Raw genomic sequence first — 13,645 nt, 5'->3', positions numbered from 1 at the left:
AACATAAAACAAAATATAGAGGGGATCCTTAGATATGCTTAGGCCGAAATCTTCATGCATACAATCATAAATTATCACAAATCATCATACCTAGAAAATCAACACCAAAACCCCTTTATGCATTAAACCATAATACCCTTCATTGCAAGATCAAATAACACATCACCAACAAGATAATAAGAACACTAAGTAACCTATTTTCCTACCCAAAACACAAATCCCCTTTCAACCATAGTCCCTCTAATAATATTACTCATCAAATACCAATAACCAAAAAATTGAGGGAGGGATTTCAATACCTCTCTTGATAGAAATCAATAATCCAATCTAGAAGCATCTCCTTGCTCAAACCCTAGGGGTTGTATTTTTTTGAATATCAAGATGGAGAAGAAGATGAACACCAAAAGTTAGAGACAACCCAAATGAATATACTAGATTTAACATAAGAAATCTTAGAACAAAACAAGAGCCTTACCCTAGCTTGAACCCTTCTTCTTCTTCTTCCTTTCTTTCTTCTTCTCCTTCTCTCTAGGAAATGGCAGCCCATTCCTCCTCTCTCTCTCTAGCTCGCCACTCTCTCTCTCTCTATCCTCTCTCTAGGTCACGGCCAAAATGGCCTCATTTCCTTCTTTCCTTCCTTTTAATTCTTAATTCCCTCATAAAGCCTCACCAAGATAAATGGTAAGTTCCCCAATCCACTCATCTAATTAAGCCTAAAAATCCTTTATAATAAAGAGTATTTTAATTGAATAAAATGTCAAAATTCTCTTACCCAATAATAGCTATACTTCTCCAAAATTTATGATTAATTGATTGAGAAAAAATAAAGGAAATATGCCATTTCCTTTTCCTACTCCAAGCCGTCCATCTCCCTTTCCCTTTCTTATTTTTTTTTAAAAATTAATCTAATCAATTATATCTAATATATGGAAATTATAAAATGTGTAGAAAATCTACACATGTGCATCATGTTACCATGCACTTGCACACACTAAATCACTAGGGTGCATCACTATCTACCATGCACCTTAGTGCATTCAACCAAATCTCACATAATCACATTTTTATAATAAAAATAAATATATATTATTTAACAAGTAATTTCACAAAATATTCTACAAAAAATTCTATCAATTAAATAAAATAACAAACAATCAAATAAAACAAACAACAACTAATAAAATAAACAACATTTAAATAAAACAATTTATCACACTTAACACTTAAATAAAATAAATCACAAAATTTTAATAAACTAAAAAAAAAAAAAATTTGGTGCACTACATTTCCCCCTATTTTTTTTGTGTGGCGAAAATTCCTCCTGAACTATAGATTACATGAAAAATGTATCTTTTCTGTTGCATTCTGATATTTTTTTGAAATAGTTTTTTGATGTAGCATTGATGTGGCGCTAACCTTGTTTCTGCATGAACCAGGAGATTTGGTTGATCTTGGCGTATGAGCTCCTTCAGTTGTTGAACAACCGTGGTTTTTTGACAAATAACATTCCCCCCCGCCCTCCCCCAAATTATGGCCCTTGTAGATTTTGCCCCCTCTTTTTTTTTGTGTGGCAAAAATTCCTCCTGAACTATAGATTACATGAAAAATGTATATTTTCTGTTGCATTCTGATATTTTTTTGAAATAGTTTTTTGATGTAGCATTGATGTGGTGCTAATGTGGTGCAATTCGAGCGTCCAATAAAAATACATACATAAATAGTAGCCTAATGATAAATTCTAGGAGTATGTACATGTATTCTTAGAGCTAAAGTTTGTATGTTTAGCACCAATAATGTAATGTCCTACTAATCCGGGGCTATAACACCGTGTGTTTAAAATAGTGCTTAACCCGCTAAGCGAGTCATTTGGACTCAAAAGTGTAATTAAAATTAATAAAGGTTTAGGCATTTAAAATTTTGGCCAAATAATATAAACTTTTCCATCAAGGGATCCCAAAAAAGAGTTTTAAACAAAGTATAATTACAAGCCAAGTTACAAAATAGTCAGCCTAAGCGAAAAAATTGGACTTAAACCCTAAGTCCTTCAAAAGTAACTCGACTATGGCGGCCAAGCAGGCCGGACATGTATGCGCCACTCCAACGCCCTCCAACTCATGGATGGCCTACCTTTAGCTTTCCCTTACCTGCACCATAGAGCACACGTGAGCCAAGGCTAATACGTGAGCCAAGGCATAATAATAATCACATTCAATATAAGCAACAATTAGCATGTTTCGTAGTTTATAAGCATATTCATTCCAAACATATAAACCATTAACACGTTTGAAAAGCTTATAAACATGCTCAATTCAAACACATAAATCATTTACACGGCCGTGCCGAGCGACCCTACCAAGCGAGGTGCGTCTCCCGACACCAAGCTTACGGCCTATGCCGGGAGAGTGTGTACATCATTCCCATGGTGGCTCAGCCATCTGTAACATCCCAAATTTGTTAATTAGGCTTAATGCCTTGATTAGTGTGCCTGGATGACAAAAATGGATATTATGTGCATGCTTATGATTATGTGAATTACATGAGTTATATTATGATTTGACTGCTTATGCATGTTTGAGTGTATTAAACATGCATGTGGACCCATTTCTTATTGTAAGGGTATTTTCGTAATTTTGACCCGTTGAGGGTATATTTGTAAATATATGTGATAAGTGATTGAGACCACATTATTATGTGGATATATTTGGGTTACTCAAAAGGAGACAATCCTAGTGAGCAAGTTAACGGAAAGGTCACAACGAGATTAATACTCGGCTCGGGCTGAGCTTATGGGTATTTTGGTAATTTAGTACATTAACAGGGTCTATCGGGTAATGGGAAATTATTTGATGAGTATTTGGGTGTAATGAATTTAATTGGAAAATTAGAGTGTTAATTGAGGGTTAGTGGGAAATGGTGGCAAAAGACCAAAATGCCCTTGGTTTGGTTAAAGGGGCATTGGCTTGGGTAAGGGCAAATTGGTCTTTTGACCAAATGGTAGGAAACTTTGATTAAGCTTTGGCAGCCATGTTTTTGGGTCATTACCTATACACTATGTTTTATTTTCTTCTCCTTTGGAACTACCTTGAAGACCATTTGGTGGAGGGTAGAAAACCAAGCTTGGAGATTGAAGTAATTGAGGAATTGAACTGCAAGTGGGAGAGTTAGCAGCTGCTAATCCACTTTAACTCTTAGGGAATTCAGATTCCACCTCTGAGGTAAGCCTTTAATGGTTCTTGAGTGTTGGTTCCCTTAGTGCTGTTTAAAGGCTGGATTGATGGTGGAATTGGTCTATAAACTGATTTATAGGCTGGTCTTAGGTCTGGGTTCTGGGTTTGGGCTTTGAATTCATGAATTGGAGAAAATCTTGAGTTTCAAGAACTCAAAGTGTGATTCTTGGCATTTCTGGTTTTTTGAGTGCTTTGAGGTTGTTTGTGGGTTCTTGGGCACTTGGATAACCTACTTGGGGGTCAAGGTTTCGTTAGAATTGAGTCAGAAGCTTGGTTTGATGACTCTTGGGGGTCTTGGATTGGATTTTGACGAGTTTAGTGATAACTCTACAAAATAGAGTTATTTGACCACATTTTTTATGCTAATTGTTGCTTAGTCTTTGAGTTTTTAAGTAATTTATTAAGTTTAAGTAACTTTTTATTTTATTAGTCTTATTGTAATTTTTTTTAGATTTTTATAGATATTTTATTGTATATTGTAGTTTAATTATTTGAAATTAGTATTGTTGGATTAAAAGTTAGAAAGATGATTTTATGGAGCTTAAATGTCAAAGTAAATTAAGTTTTAATTAGTATTTTCATGGAACTTATGTTGTATATTTTATTATTGGGAATATTTAGTTTATGCTTATTTTGTAGGAATTATGATGCATTTTTGGGTTGAAAATTAAAATAATAATAATAATAATCTGAAAAAAAGGAAGGAAAAAATGACACTATTGAAATGCCTAAAGGAAAAGACTCGCAGGCCCAAGCTTCCAGCCCAGGCCCGACTCCCCCTTACTTCTACACTGGGTTGTGCTCCTGGGCCCGCGCCTGTCTCACCAACCCAGCCTGCCCGACGCCTCCAGCTGCTCCAGGCCCGCCTATCACTCCTTCAGCCCACGCCAGCTAGAAGCCCACCAGTCCGAACCGCCTCTTCTTCCTCTGCCTGGGCCTTTCTCTTCCCAACTAGGCCCACGGCCCAGCCTCCTAAACCAAACCAGCAACCTGCACCTTTTCCTCTTGAGCCCACAATTGTCTCCTTCTCCCCTTGTCCCATAATGTCCAAAAATGTCATTTTTTACCCAACTTTTTTACATATTTTACCACAAAATCCATCATTACACCCTAAAATTTACCTCTACTTGCCATATTACTACTTATTCAATTAATTTAATTAATTCAAATTGATTATTTTAATACTCTTATTTTGGCTATAAATATGTAATTTCAAAACCATTTTGGGCTACTTAACTTTTGGGTTACTGTCATCTTTTCTACATTTTCTCTCTTTGTTTTGGAAGACCATTTTGTGCCAAGTATGTATTTCTTGTGTAATATATTTTGGATTCTAGTTATGTGTTTCTAATATTTTTCATAAGATTATTATGATCATGATGAAACAACTTGTTAACTAGATAATATTTATTGTTGTATGTTGATTTCCCTTGTAATGAAAAGTTTATGGATTTTTCTTCTTCCTATATGTCTTTCATCTTTAATATCTTGTATTTTGGATTGTTAGATAATATTACACTTTGTTCTTTATTTTGCAAAACATAATATTCTTTGATTAAGATATGTCATTAAATTGTACACATCCAATGCTTAGAAAAAAAATATTATGTTTTGCCTTATAAATAATGTTATTTGATTTTTTTTGTTTCATTAGGTTGATTCACATTAAATACTTTGAAATTATATATTTTATAAAAGTGAAGAAAAATTCTATCTTTTTATAAATAATTTGTGCTTAAATTATAAATCTATTTGGAAAATGATAGTTCTGGATGCGATTTTTTGCCAACAGTATATTAAGAAATAATATGGGTAGATTAGTGCTTGATAGTAAACCACAATGAAAATAATAAGGACTCACTCAAAATCACATAACTTTTACGTGGTTCAGTGGTTAAAATCCACCTAGTCCACAAGTCAATATTATTACTATTTCTCTCTCTATTTTGGCAAAGTTTCGGTATATCAGCCTATGGTCCCCTTCCCTGTCCAATATTCCCAATATTTATAGGGGAATTCCATGGACAGGTTTGGGTAACCGTGTAAATAAAATGTGTAATTATATATGGTATATAATTAATACAGATTATTCCCATTTACATTGTGATATGATTTGGTAATAGAATAATCACGCTACTACTATCTCAGGAAATAAATGATATAGATATGATATAGCCTGGTCATTAATGAGCATATAAAGAATTCCCGAGTCTCTTGGGATTCTTCAGTATGCGTTATATCTAGGTCCTCACGAGCTGAATGTCTCACCCGAGCTCGTGCTTGAAAACTATCTGACTCCGAGCTCGTAGTAAATCCAGGATGCCTAATAATGGATCTGACCATTATTAGTCCTAAGCTATTCACATGGTTAATAACTATATTTTACTTGATTATCTTTTCCACGTATTCGACTGCCAGTTGTACCCGAGTTGGGCAAGTGAACTCGTGCTAAGTTTAGGGTACAACATTTCCCCCCAAGCTCCTGCTCGTGTTTGATGTCATCACTTTCTGACATACATAGTTAGGGCTTTTAGACTTCTGCCATATAAAATTGTGCCTGCCCACAACTTGAGTATTGGATACATGGCGCCCTGCAATTGGCATCCGTTTGGGTTTCGAGGACTGAAACAACTGTCCTGTCAACTTTTTGCCGCCATGTGGTCTATTTAACCTTGACCCTTGGCTCTCGAACTAACCCAATTGGATGGCCCAGATTGATTTCCGTGGTTTACGTATAAATATGGTGATCAGTTCTGAGACCTCACCACCTTCACATTCAAAAAATTTCCCTTTTCAAACACTCAAGTTTCCATTTTTCTTCAACAGCATTCCTAGTAACTTTCTTCGTCTTGTAGAACTTTAGAATCTTTCAAGGAGCTTCCAGTGGCCATACCTACATTTCCTCCGAATTGAACGTATTTTCTGTAAGTATTTCATCCCCTGGTTTGAATTTTTTTTTATATTCTTCATTTTCCAATGAGAGATTTTTTTTCTTTTTACTTCAAAAATGTTCGTTGTTCAGTATCGTTAGGCTATTTCTAAATGCCAATAGGAAGTGGGTTTTAGTTTAGGCTTCATGAATGAACCCAAACCAAACCAATTTAGAGATAGGACCTAAGATGGTCGCCCACTAACTAGGCCGCTTTGTTGTCAGGCGATCTGCATTATGGCACCTCCTAAGAAGAATGTCGCGAGCTCATCTACCCTAAACAAAAATAAAGGCAAGCAGATTGCCTCTGAATCTCCTATCCCACATTTTGGTCTTGTGGTGGAGAGAGAAGTCATCGTCGACTCCAACACTTTTTTCGAGGCTGAGCATATAGTCTCAAAGATAACGTCTCAGGGGAAGGTGAACAAAATCCTACTGAGTCATAATATTGAGATGGGAGCTCACAGTCTCCTGGCCCGACCTGCATTTGAAGGGGAGCGGAGTTGTGCCCCCTTCCAAGAAGACTATGTGGCTTGGAGTGATGAGCACCTGAAGGCTGGTGCTTTCCTCCCACTGGACCAATACTTCGTAGATTTTTTGAACCACGTCAAATTGGCTTCCTTCCAGCTCCCCCCAAATTCTTACAGGCTTTTGGCGGGATTAAAATTTCTGTTTCTGAGGCATGAGTGGGAGGTCCCCACTCCAGCAGACATTTATATTTCTTCTGCCTCAAAGCAAGCCCTGACTAGAAAGGACGAGGTGATGGGTTTTATTACCTTACCAGATTCCCTAACTCCAGCTCCATCATCGAGCTTCCCAGCCACCCGAATGAATATAAAGATTTATTCTTTATGTTGAATGGGTTCAAGAATTATGAACATCGGTACTTCAACCGTCCTTGTAAGTCTTCTATCTATGTGAACTCAGCACGTAAATTTTTATTCCTTTCATTGTAAATAATTTTTTTATATATGTTAGACTGATTTTGTTCCTCGTGCAACTATATTCGCAAGAACGGGAAAATATGTGACCCTCGGGGGTCAGTACGAGACTTTTTCAAGTCTCCCTCTCGGGGAAAAAGATTATCGCCAGGTCGTGAATGATGCCACCATATTGGCAGGCAAATTGATCAGCGAGGGTTAGACATTAGCTCTGATGACCCGAGGTCCACTCCTAGTTATCTTTGAGCTCCCCTCTTCTCAAGAGGCCTTGCCAACCACTGAGGACACTAAAGAGGAAGAAGACGTGGCGCCACTTGTGCGAAAAAAGACGAGCTCCTGAAGCCAATCAGGGGCTCGATCTTGAGCGAGCTGCGTCTGGGGCAGCAGCCGGCCCTTCCAACCAAGGTAACCCATACCTTTTTAGAGAATTAGATCGAGCTATTGCCAGCTTTAAGTTAATCCATTTAAACCCTAACCAGCTCGTTAGCCGACATCCTACCGATATGGATCTAAACATAACCTTTCTTCAATGCGTGGACCATTTGGTGGTATGCTATGATCATAGCTATCCCAAAGGCACTGTTGTAGTTGATAACACGCTAAACTTTAGATCCTCCATCTTCGAAGAATATGGAACAAACCATAAGACCAGGCCTTCTCTGCTCAAGGGTGCATTTGCTCCTGGGTTCAGGCAGTACGTAGATGAATCCAGCCCGGAGGAGGGACCTGAACCCCCTAGGATCCGAGAGATCGTAGCCTTAGATTCCCCCTCTCCTCTGTTAATCCTAGAGTTGGAGGTCGTGCCTAGCCTGGTCCATACACCCAAGCTGGTCGTAATAGATTCCTCCCCTAGCCCAGAGGGTAAGATCCTTGTTCATTTTTTTTGCATTCATAATACCTTTGAAGCATTACTCTTGTGAATTAAGCCATTTGTTCGCTCATTTTTCAGGTGAAGATATGGAATCGCCAGGAGCTCTTGATCTAAGGAATGCCTTCAAGGCTGGGGGGTCCGGAACTGGCCCTGTAGTGAAAAGGCCCAGGGTGGCAAAGAAGGCCACCCCTAAAATGGGGGGGTACCACACAAACCCCCCTTAAGGGTAAAAGTGCGAACATTGCTCGAGAACCAGCTTCGGTGACAACTGCCACTGTCCAAAAAATTCCTCCTCCCCCTCCTCGACATATGCCTCCCTCACACGCCCAAGAGATCCAAACTGAACCTCTCATCCAAAGTGAGATTCCTCTCTTCCGGATACCGGTCGTGCCACACGATCTAGACAAGATTCCTGAGGCCTTTCAAGGAATCGTATATGAGACGACGAGTCATATGGTGGGCCATGCGTATAAGGCCAATGCTAGGGATTTGAGGGCTATAAAGGAACGCAATCCGAAAGATGTCCTCGAGTCTGCTATGGGGATGAACCTCATTGTGACTCATTTTCCCACTACTAACCTTTCTTTATTATGTTTATTATTTTTTATTGACTTGCTTCGTTATTTTGCAGTCTGTCTTGGTTCAATACCACAGCATAGGTCGTGTCAAGGCTAGAAATGAAGAACTTCGAGCTGACCTAAACACTGCCAGAGCCCCCCTGAATGTTGCTCAGGAGAATGAGAAGGTTGCCAATGCTGCTCTCATCTCTTCTCAAGAGGACGAGAAATCCACGAAGATCGCTTTGTCCACCACTCAGGCTAAGGTCGTGGAGGCGAATCGCCGTGCTGATCAGCTTCAGGTCGAGAATGACGAATTAAAAGCAAAGCTAACTGAGGCCGAGGTTAAAGCTAAGGAGGAAGCGGCACTGTCTTCATCAAGAATGGAAGAGATGCTTTACCATTGCTGGGCTTTCAACCAGGATGGGAATTTATCCTTCATGGAGCTCGAGCTGTGGGATTCGTATCTTGCTAAATTCAAGATTCGATTTTTACAAGAACCCTCGGAGACTGGTGAAGCATCTGGAGTAGTTGAGGGAGACGACGAGGAGGTTACTTCAGCTGGGCAAGCTGACAGAGCCCAATGACTTTATTAAAGATTTTATTTTGTAATCATTATCATATATTTTCTAACAATCCCTTAGGATTAAAAAGATTGCCTTCAGGCTTAGCTCGAGGTTTTTTCTCTTCGATGTGATGATATTTTTTCTTATTTGAATATACATCTAACTTGTGATCTATTTGTCTTTCCTTTATTATTTTCTCATGTTTATGAATCCTTAGACTCTTGTACATTCTAAATCTTAAGGATCGACTTTAGATCAAGATAGATTTTATCAATCTTAGTTGTATCCAAGAATTTGCTCGCTTATTTGCATCATATCTGTTAAGAATCAGGCCTCGGACTTGGTTATATCTAGGGTTTTTAATAATTTTTTTTTAATTTTAGTCCGTGCTAGGTTTATTGAAAGCTTAAGCTTTAAAAATTCGTTGAATAATCAATCTCTCCAAGCTTCTAAACTTTGGACCTGGTTATATCCAGGGTTTTAAATGAATTAAAGCTTAGTTTGTGCTAGGTTTATTGAAAACTCGAGCTTTAAAAAGTTGTTGAATAATCAATTTCTCCAAGCTTCCAAGTCTTTAATCTTATCCGTGTAGGCTTAATTCTCTTAAAAACTCGGTTATGTGCCCCCCAAGTAACCAGAATGTATGAACTTTTCTGGTTACTTTTACAATGTGAGATCACAAACTTGCAATACTAAGACTAAGCAATGATTATTCAATAATCCATCTATCATTTATTTGAAATGGCTTTTATAAATAAGCCTTACATTGATGGTAATATTATTGGTAATACTTTTTTAAATGAAGAGCATTCCAGGTCCGTGGGACTACTTCCCCATTTAGTCGGGCTATCTTAAAAGTTCCTTCGCGTAAGACTTCTACGATATGGTATGGTCCTTCCCAGTTCAAGCCCAACACACCATCTTTGGGGTCTTTATTTGCCAAAAAGACCCTTCAGAGAACCAGATCGCCCAATCCAAGTCTGCATCCCTTGAATTTTGAATTGAAATAGCGAGTGATCTTTATTGATAATGGGTGAGCTGTAATTGCGATTCCTCTCGTTTTTCTTCAATGAGATTGAGGGATGTGCTAAGTAGCTCGTTATTCTGTTCTTGATTAAATGTCCTCTGCCTGTGAGTATCCACCATTGCTTACAAAAAAGAACATTTTCAGTGACTAACATTTTAGTCACATAAAATCACCACTTAGTCGCGGAAATATTTTTGCGACTAAAATTTTTTAGTCGCTCCATAGTCGCAGAAAGTCGGTTGTAGAAATCTTTTAGCGACTAAATTTTTTTTAGTCACTAAAAGTTACCACTTACTATGACTAAAATTTAGTCATAAATATTTTTGTTTTTAGTCACTAAAAATAGATTGAAGTACCAATAAATTGGTCACATAAGCACCATTTTTTTACTTTTTATGACTAAAAAACTATTTTCAATTACTAAAATTTAGTCACTAAAAAACGAACTTTATATGACTACATAATTTAGTCACAAACAATTAGATTGAATTAGTAAAATAAAATAAAAAATTATATAATAATTAGTCGTTAAATAGTTTTACATACTAAAAATATTAGTCACTATAGTGAAGCAAACTACACTATTAGTGACAATCATTTAATCCTGAAAAATAATTTATTTTAATATCACTTTTTTTTTATCATGATAACAAATAAATTATTTAATATATATATATTTGAATAATAAAATCGCATTTACTCGCTTACATTAAAAAAAATCACTATATAAAAATTAAAATTCCAATACAAAATATAATATTTTCCAAAAATACAATACAAACAATCAACGCATCGACATAGAATTTTTTATTTTTTTTTACATTTATATACTATCTTCGACATTCCCTCACATTCTCTGATGTTGCACTTTCCAGACAAGTAAATTCTTTACCATAACTTCCAAGTACAAGGAATAGAATTCAAGAGCAATAACTGCAAACAATAAAAACAATAATAATAAATTAGTTAATAAATATGTATTACCCAATAACTAATAATAAAATAAACATAATCTCCTAATTTTCTAGTAACATGTCAATTAAAAGAAAATGATAACACCACCTGAAAAATGCCTCAATTAATCTGCTACTTTTAGTTTAACTAGACTAGTATATTCCATAGTAGGCTACAGTAAACCTTACAGCAAAGAAAATATGATAATATTATATTGTAATGACAGAATGAACTACTAGCATGAAACTATATAACAAACCTTTTTTTTCATTAGAATTTTTTTTCTGGTTTTGTGTTCTTACTTTCTTTGACATTTTGTTATAGAAGTGCCATGCTGGGTACCCACCTGAATAACTTGAACTATAGTACTTGAATTTATACAACTATTAGAGAAAATGATTCCGAGGGAACAAAAAGTATGAGGAAATAGAAACAAACAGAGAATAAAATCACTGGTTAGAACAGAGCACTAGACAACATATATTTAATTATATATATATCCATATATATAAGAAACAAACAAATCCATTACATTTTCAGTTGAGATTCATATTCAAAATACACCAAGAAATCAATTTAACACTCAAGAAAAACAAATAACAGTCAAAATTAGATACACACACATATATGTTGTGAGTAACCCCAATAGACTTGCAATACAGAAAAACAAAGTGATAAAGAATCAAAGCAACATTAATTCAAAGAAACCAAAGAAACTAAAAACAAGAACACTAATAAAACAAACTCAGCTGAGAGATTGGGCAAAGTTGCTGCTTTATTGATCTTCTTGTTAAACTATACAATACATATAGTTCTCAATACAGATGTGAATTGCTCATTACATCAAATCTCACACTAAGGGTACTATGATCAGAAACACATAGACCCTGTACACCCCTCCTCACTCAAAACATAAAACAACAACTATAATCTTTGTTGTGTTAGAGACTCCTTTGATCAATCGTCAATCCGAGCATGCATAGGAGTCTTCCTTTTATAGTCGAGTAGGCTTGAGAAGACAATAACAGATTTAACTGTTATTCAAAATGGTTGACCAATAGGAACATGCCATGTCAATTAATGAGCTTATTCCTCAACATATCCACCTGAATAAGCTCATTAAGTGATTTGCTAACAGAAAGTCAGCATTCTTGAATGTTGAGAAGCCTTAGGCAATGACAAAATTTATCCCTGCACACAGCTTTGGTGAACATATCAGCAGGATTATCATGTGTGCATATTTTCTGAACTTTGACCACCTTGGATAGAACAATGTCTCGGATAAAATGTAGTTTAATGTCAATGTGCTTAGACCTCTCATGAAACATGGGATTTTTCATGAGATGCAGGGCACTTTGATTGTCACAGTGCACTGTGATATCACTTTAATCAAATCTCAGCTCCTTAGTAAGTCCTTTCAACCATATGGCCTCCTTGATGGCTTCTGTTGCAGCCATGTATTCAGCTTCGGTAGAGGATAGTGCCACAACCTTTTGCAAGTTAGATTTCCAACTTACACAGCCTTCTAATACAGTGAAAACATACCCAGTACAACTTCTTCTAGTATCCAAGTTTGCAGCAAAATCAGAGTCCACATACCCGGTTACTTCTTCTCTAAATTCACCATCTTTTCTGAAAATTAGCCCTGTGTTTAATGAGCCCTTCAAGTACCTCATTATCCATTTTGCTGCCTCCCAGTGTTCAGAGCCAGGGTCAGATATATACCTGCTAATTACACTCATTGCATGAGCCAAGTCAGGTCTGGTGCAAACCATTGAATACATCAGACTTCGTACACAGCTTGCATAGGGAATTTTGCTCATTTTGTGTCTTTCAGCATCTGTAGTTGGTGATTGAGAGTATGAAAGCTTGAAGTGTTGTGACAAAGGTGTGGAAACTCCCTTGCAATTACTCATTCCATACTTGGACAGTAGCTTCTGTAAATAGTCACTTTGTGATAAAGTAATTGTATTTGGATCAGGTCTTCCAATATCTATGCCTGGGATTCTCTTAGCTGTTCCTAGGTCCTTCATCTCGAACTCATTGCTGAGTTTGTGTTTCAGTTCATCAATCTTGTGTTCATCTCTTCCAATAATCAAAATGTCATCTACATACAGCAACAGATATGTGTAATCATCAAAGTAAACACAAGAATCATACTCACTCTTAGTGAACCCGATCCTGCTCATTAGAGAGTCAAACTTCAAATTCCACTGTCTTGGTGCTTGTTTAAGCCCATACAGTGACTTCTTAAGAAGACAAACTTGATCTGCATCTTCATTATCAAATCCCTCTGGAATCTCCATATAAATCTTTTCATCTAAATCTCCATGTAAGAATGCAGTTCTTACATCCATCTGCTCAACTCTTAACCCAAATCTGGCAGCCTTTACCATCATCACCCTTATGGAGGTCTGCTTGACAACAGGAGAAAAAATTTCATTGAAATCGACTCCTTCCTTTTGAGTAAAGCCTTTGGCCACTAACTTGGCCTTGTATCTTCCTTTGTCAGAACCAGTGTTGCCTTCTTTTCTTCTAAAAATCCACTTACTGGAAACCAGTTTCTGTCCAGG

This window comes from Humulus lupulus, chromosome 6, assembly GCF_963169125.1.
Source record: "Humulus lupulus chromosome 6, drHumLupu1.1, whole genome shotgun sequence".
NCBI classification, from domain to species: Eukaryota; Viridiplantae; Streptophyta; class Magnoliopsida; order Rosales; family Cannabaceae; genus Humulus; species Humulus lupulus.
This window is presented reverse-complemented; position numbering follows the sequence as displayed.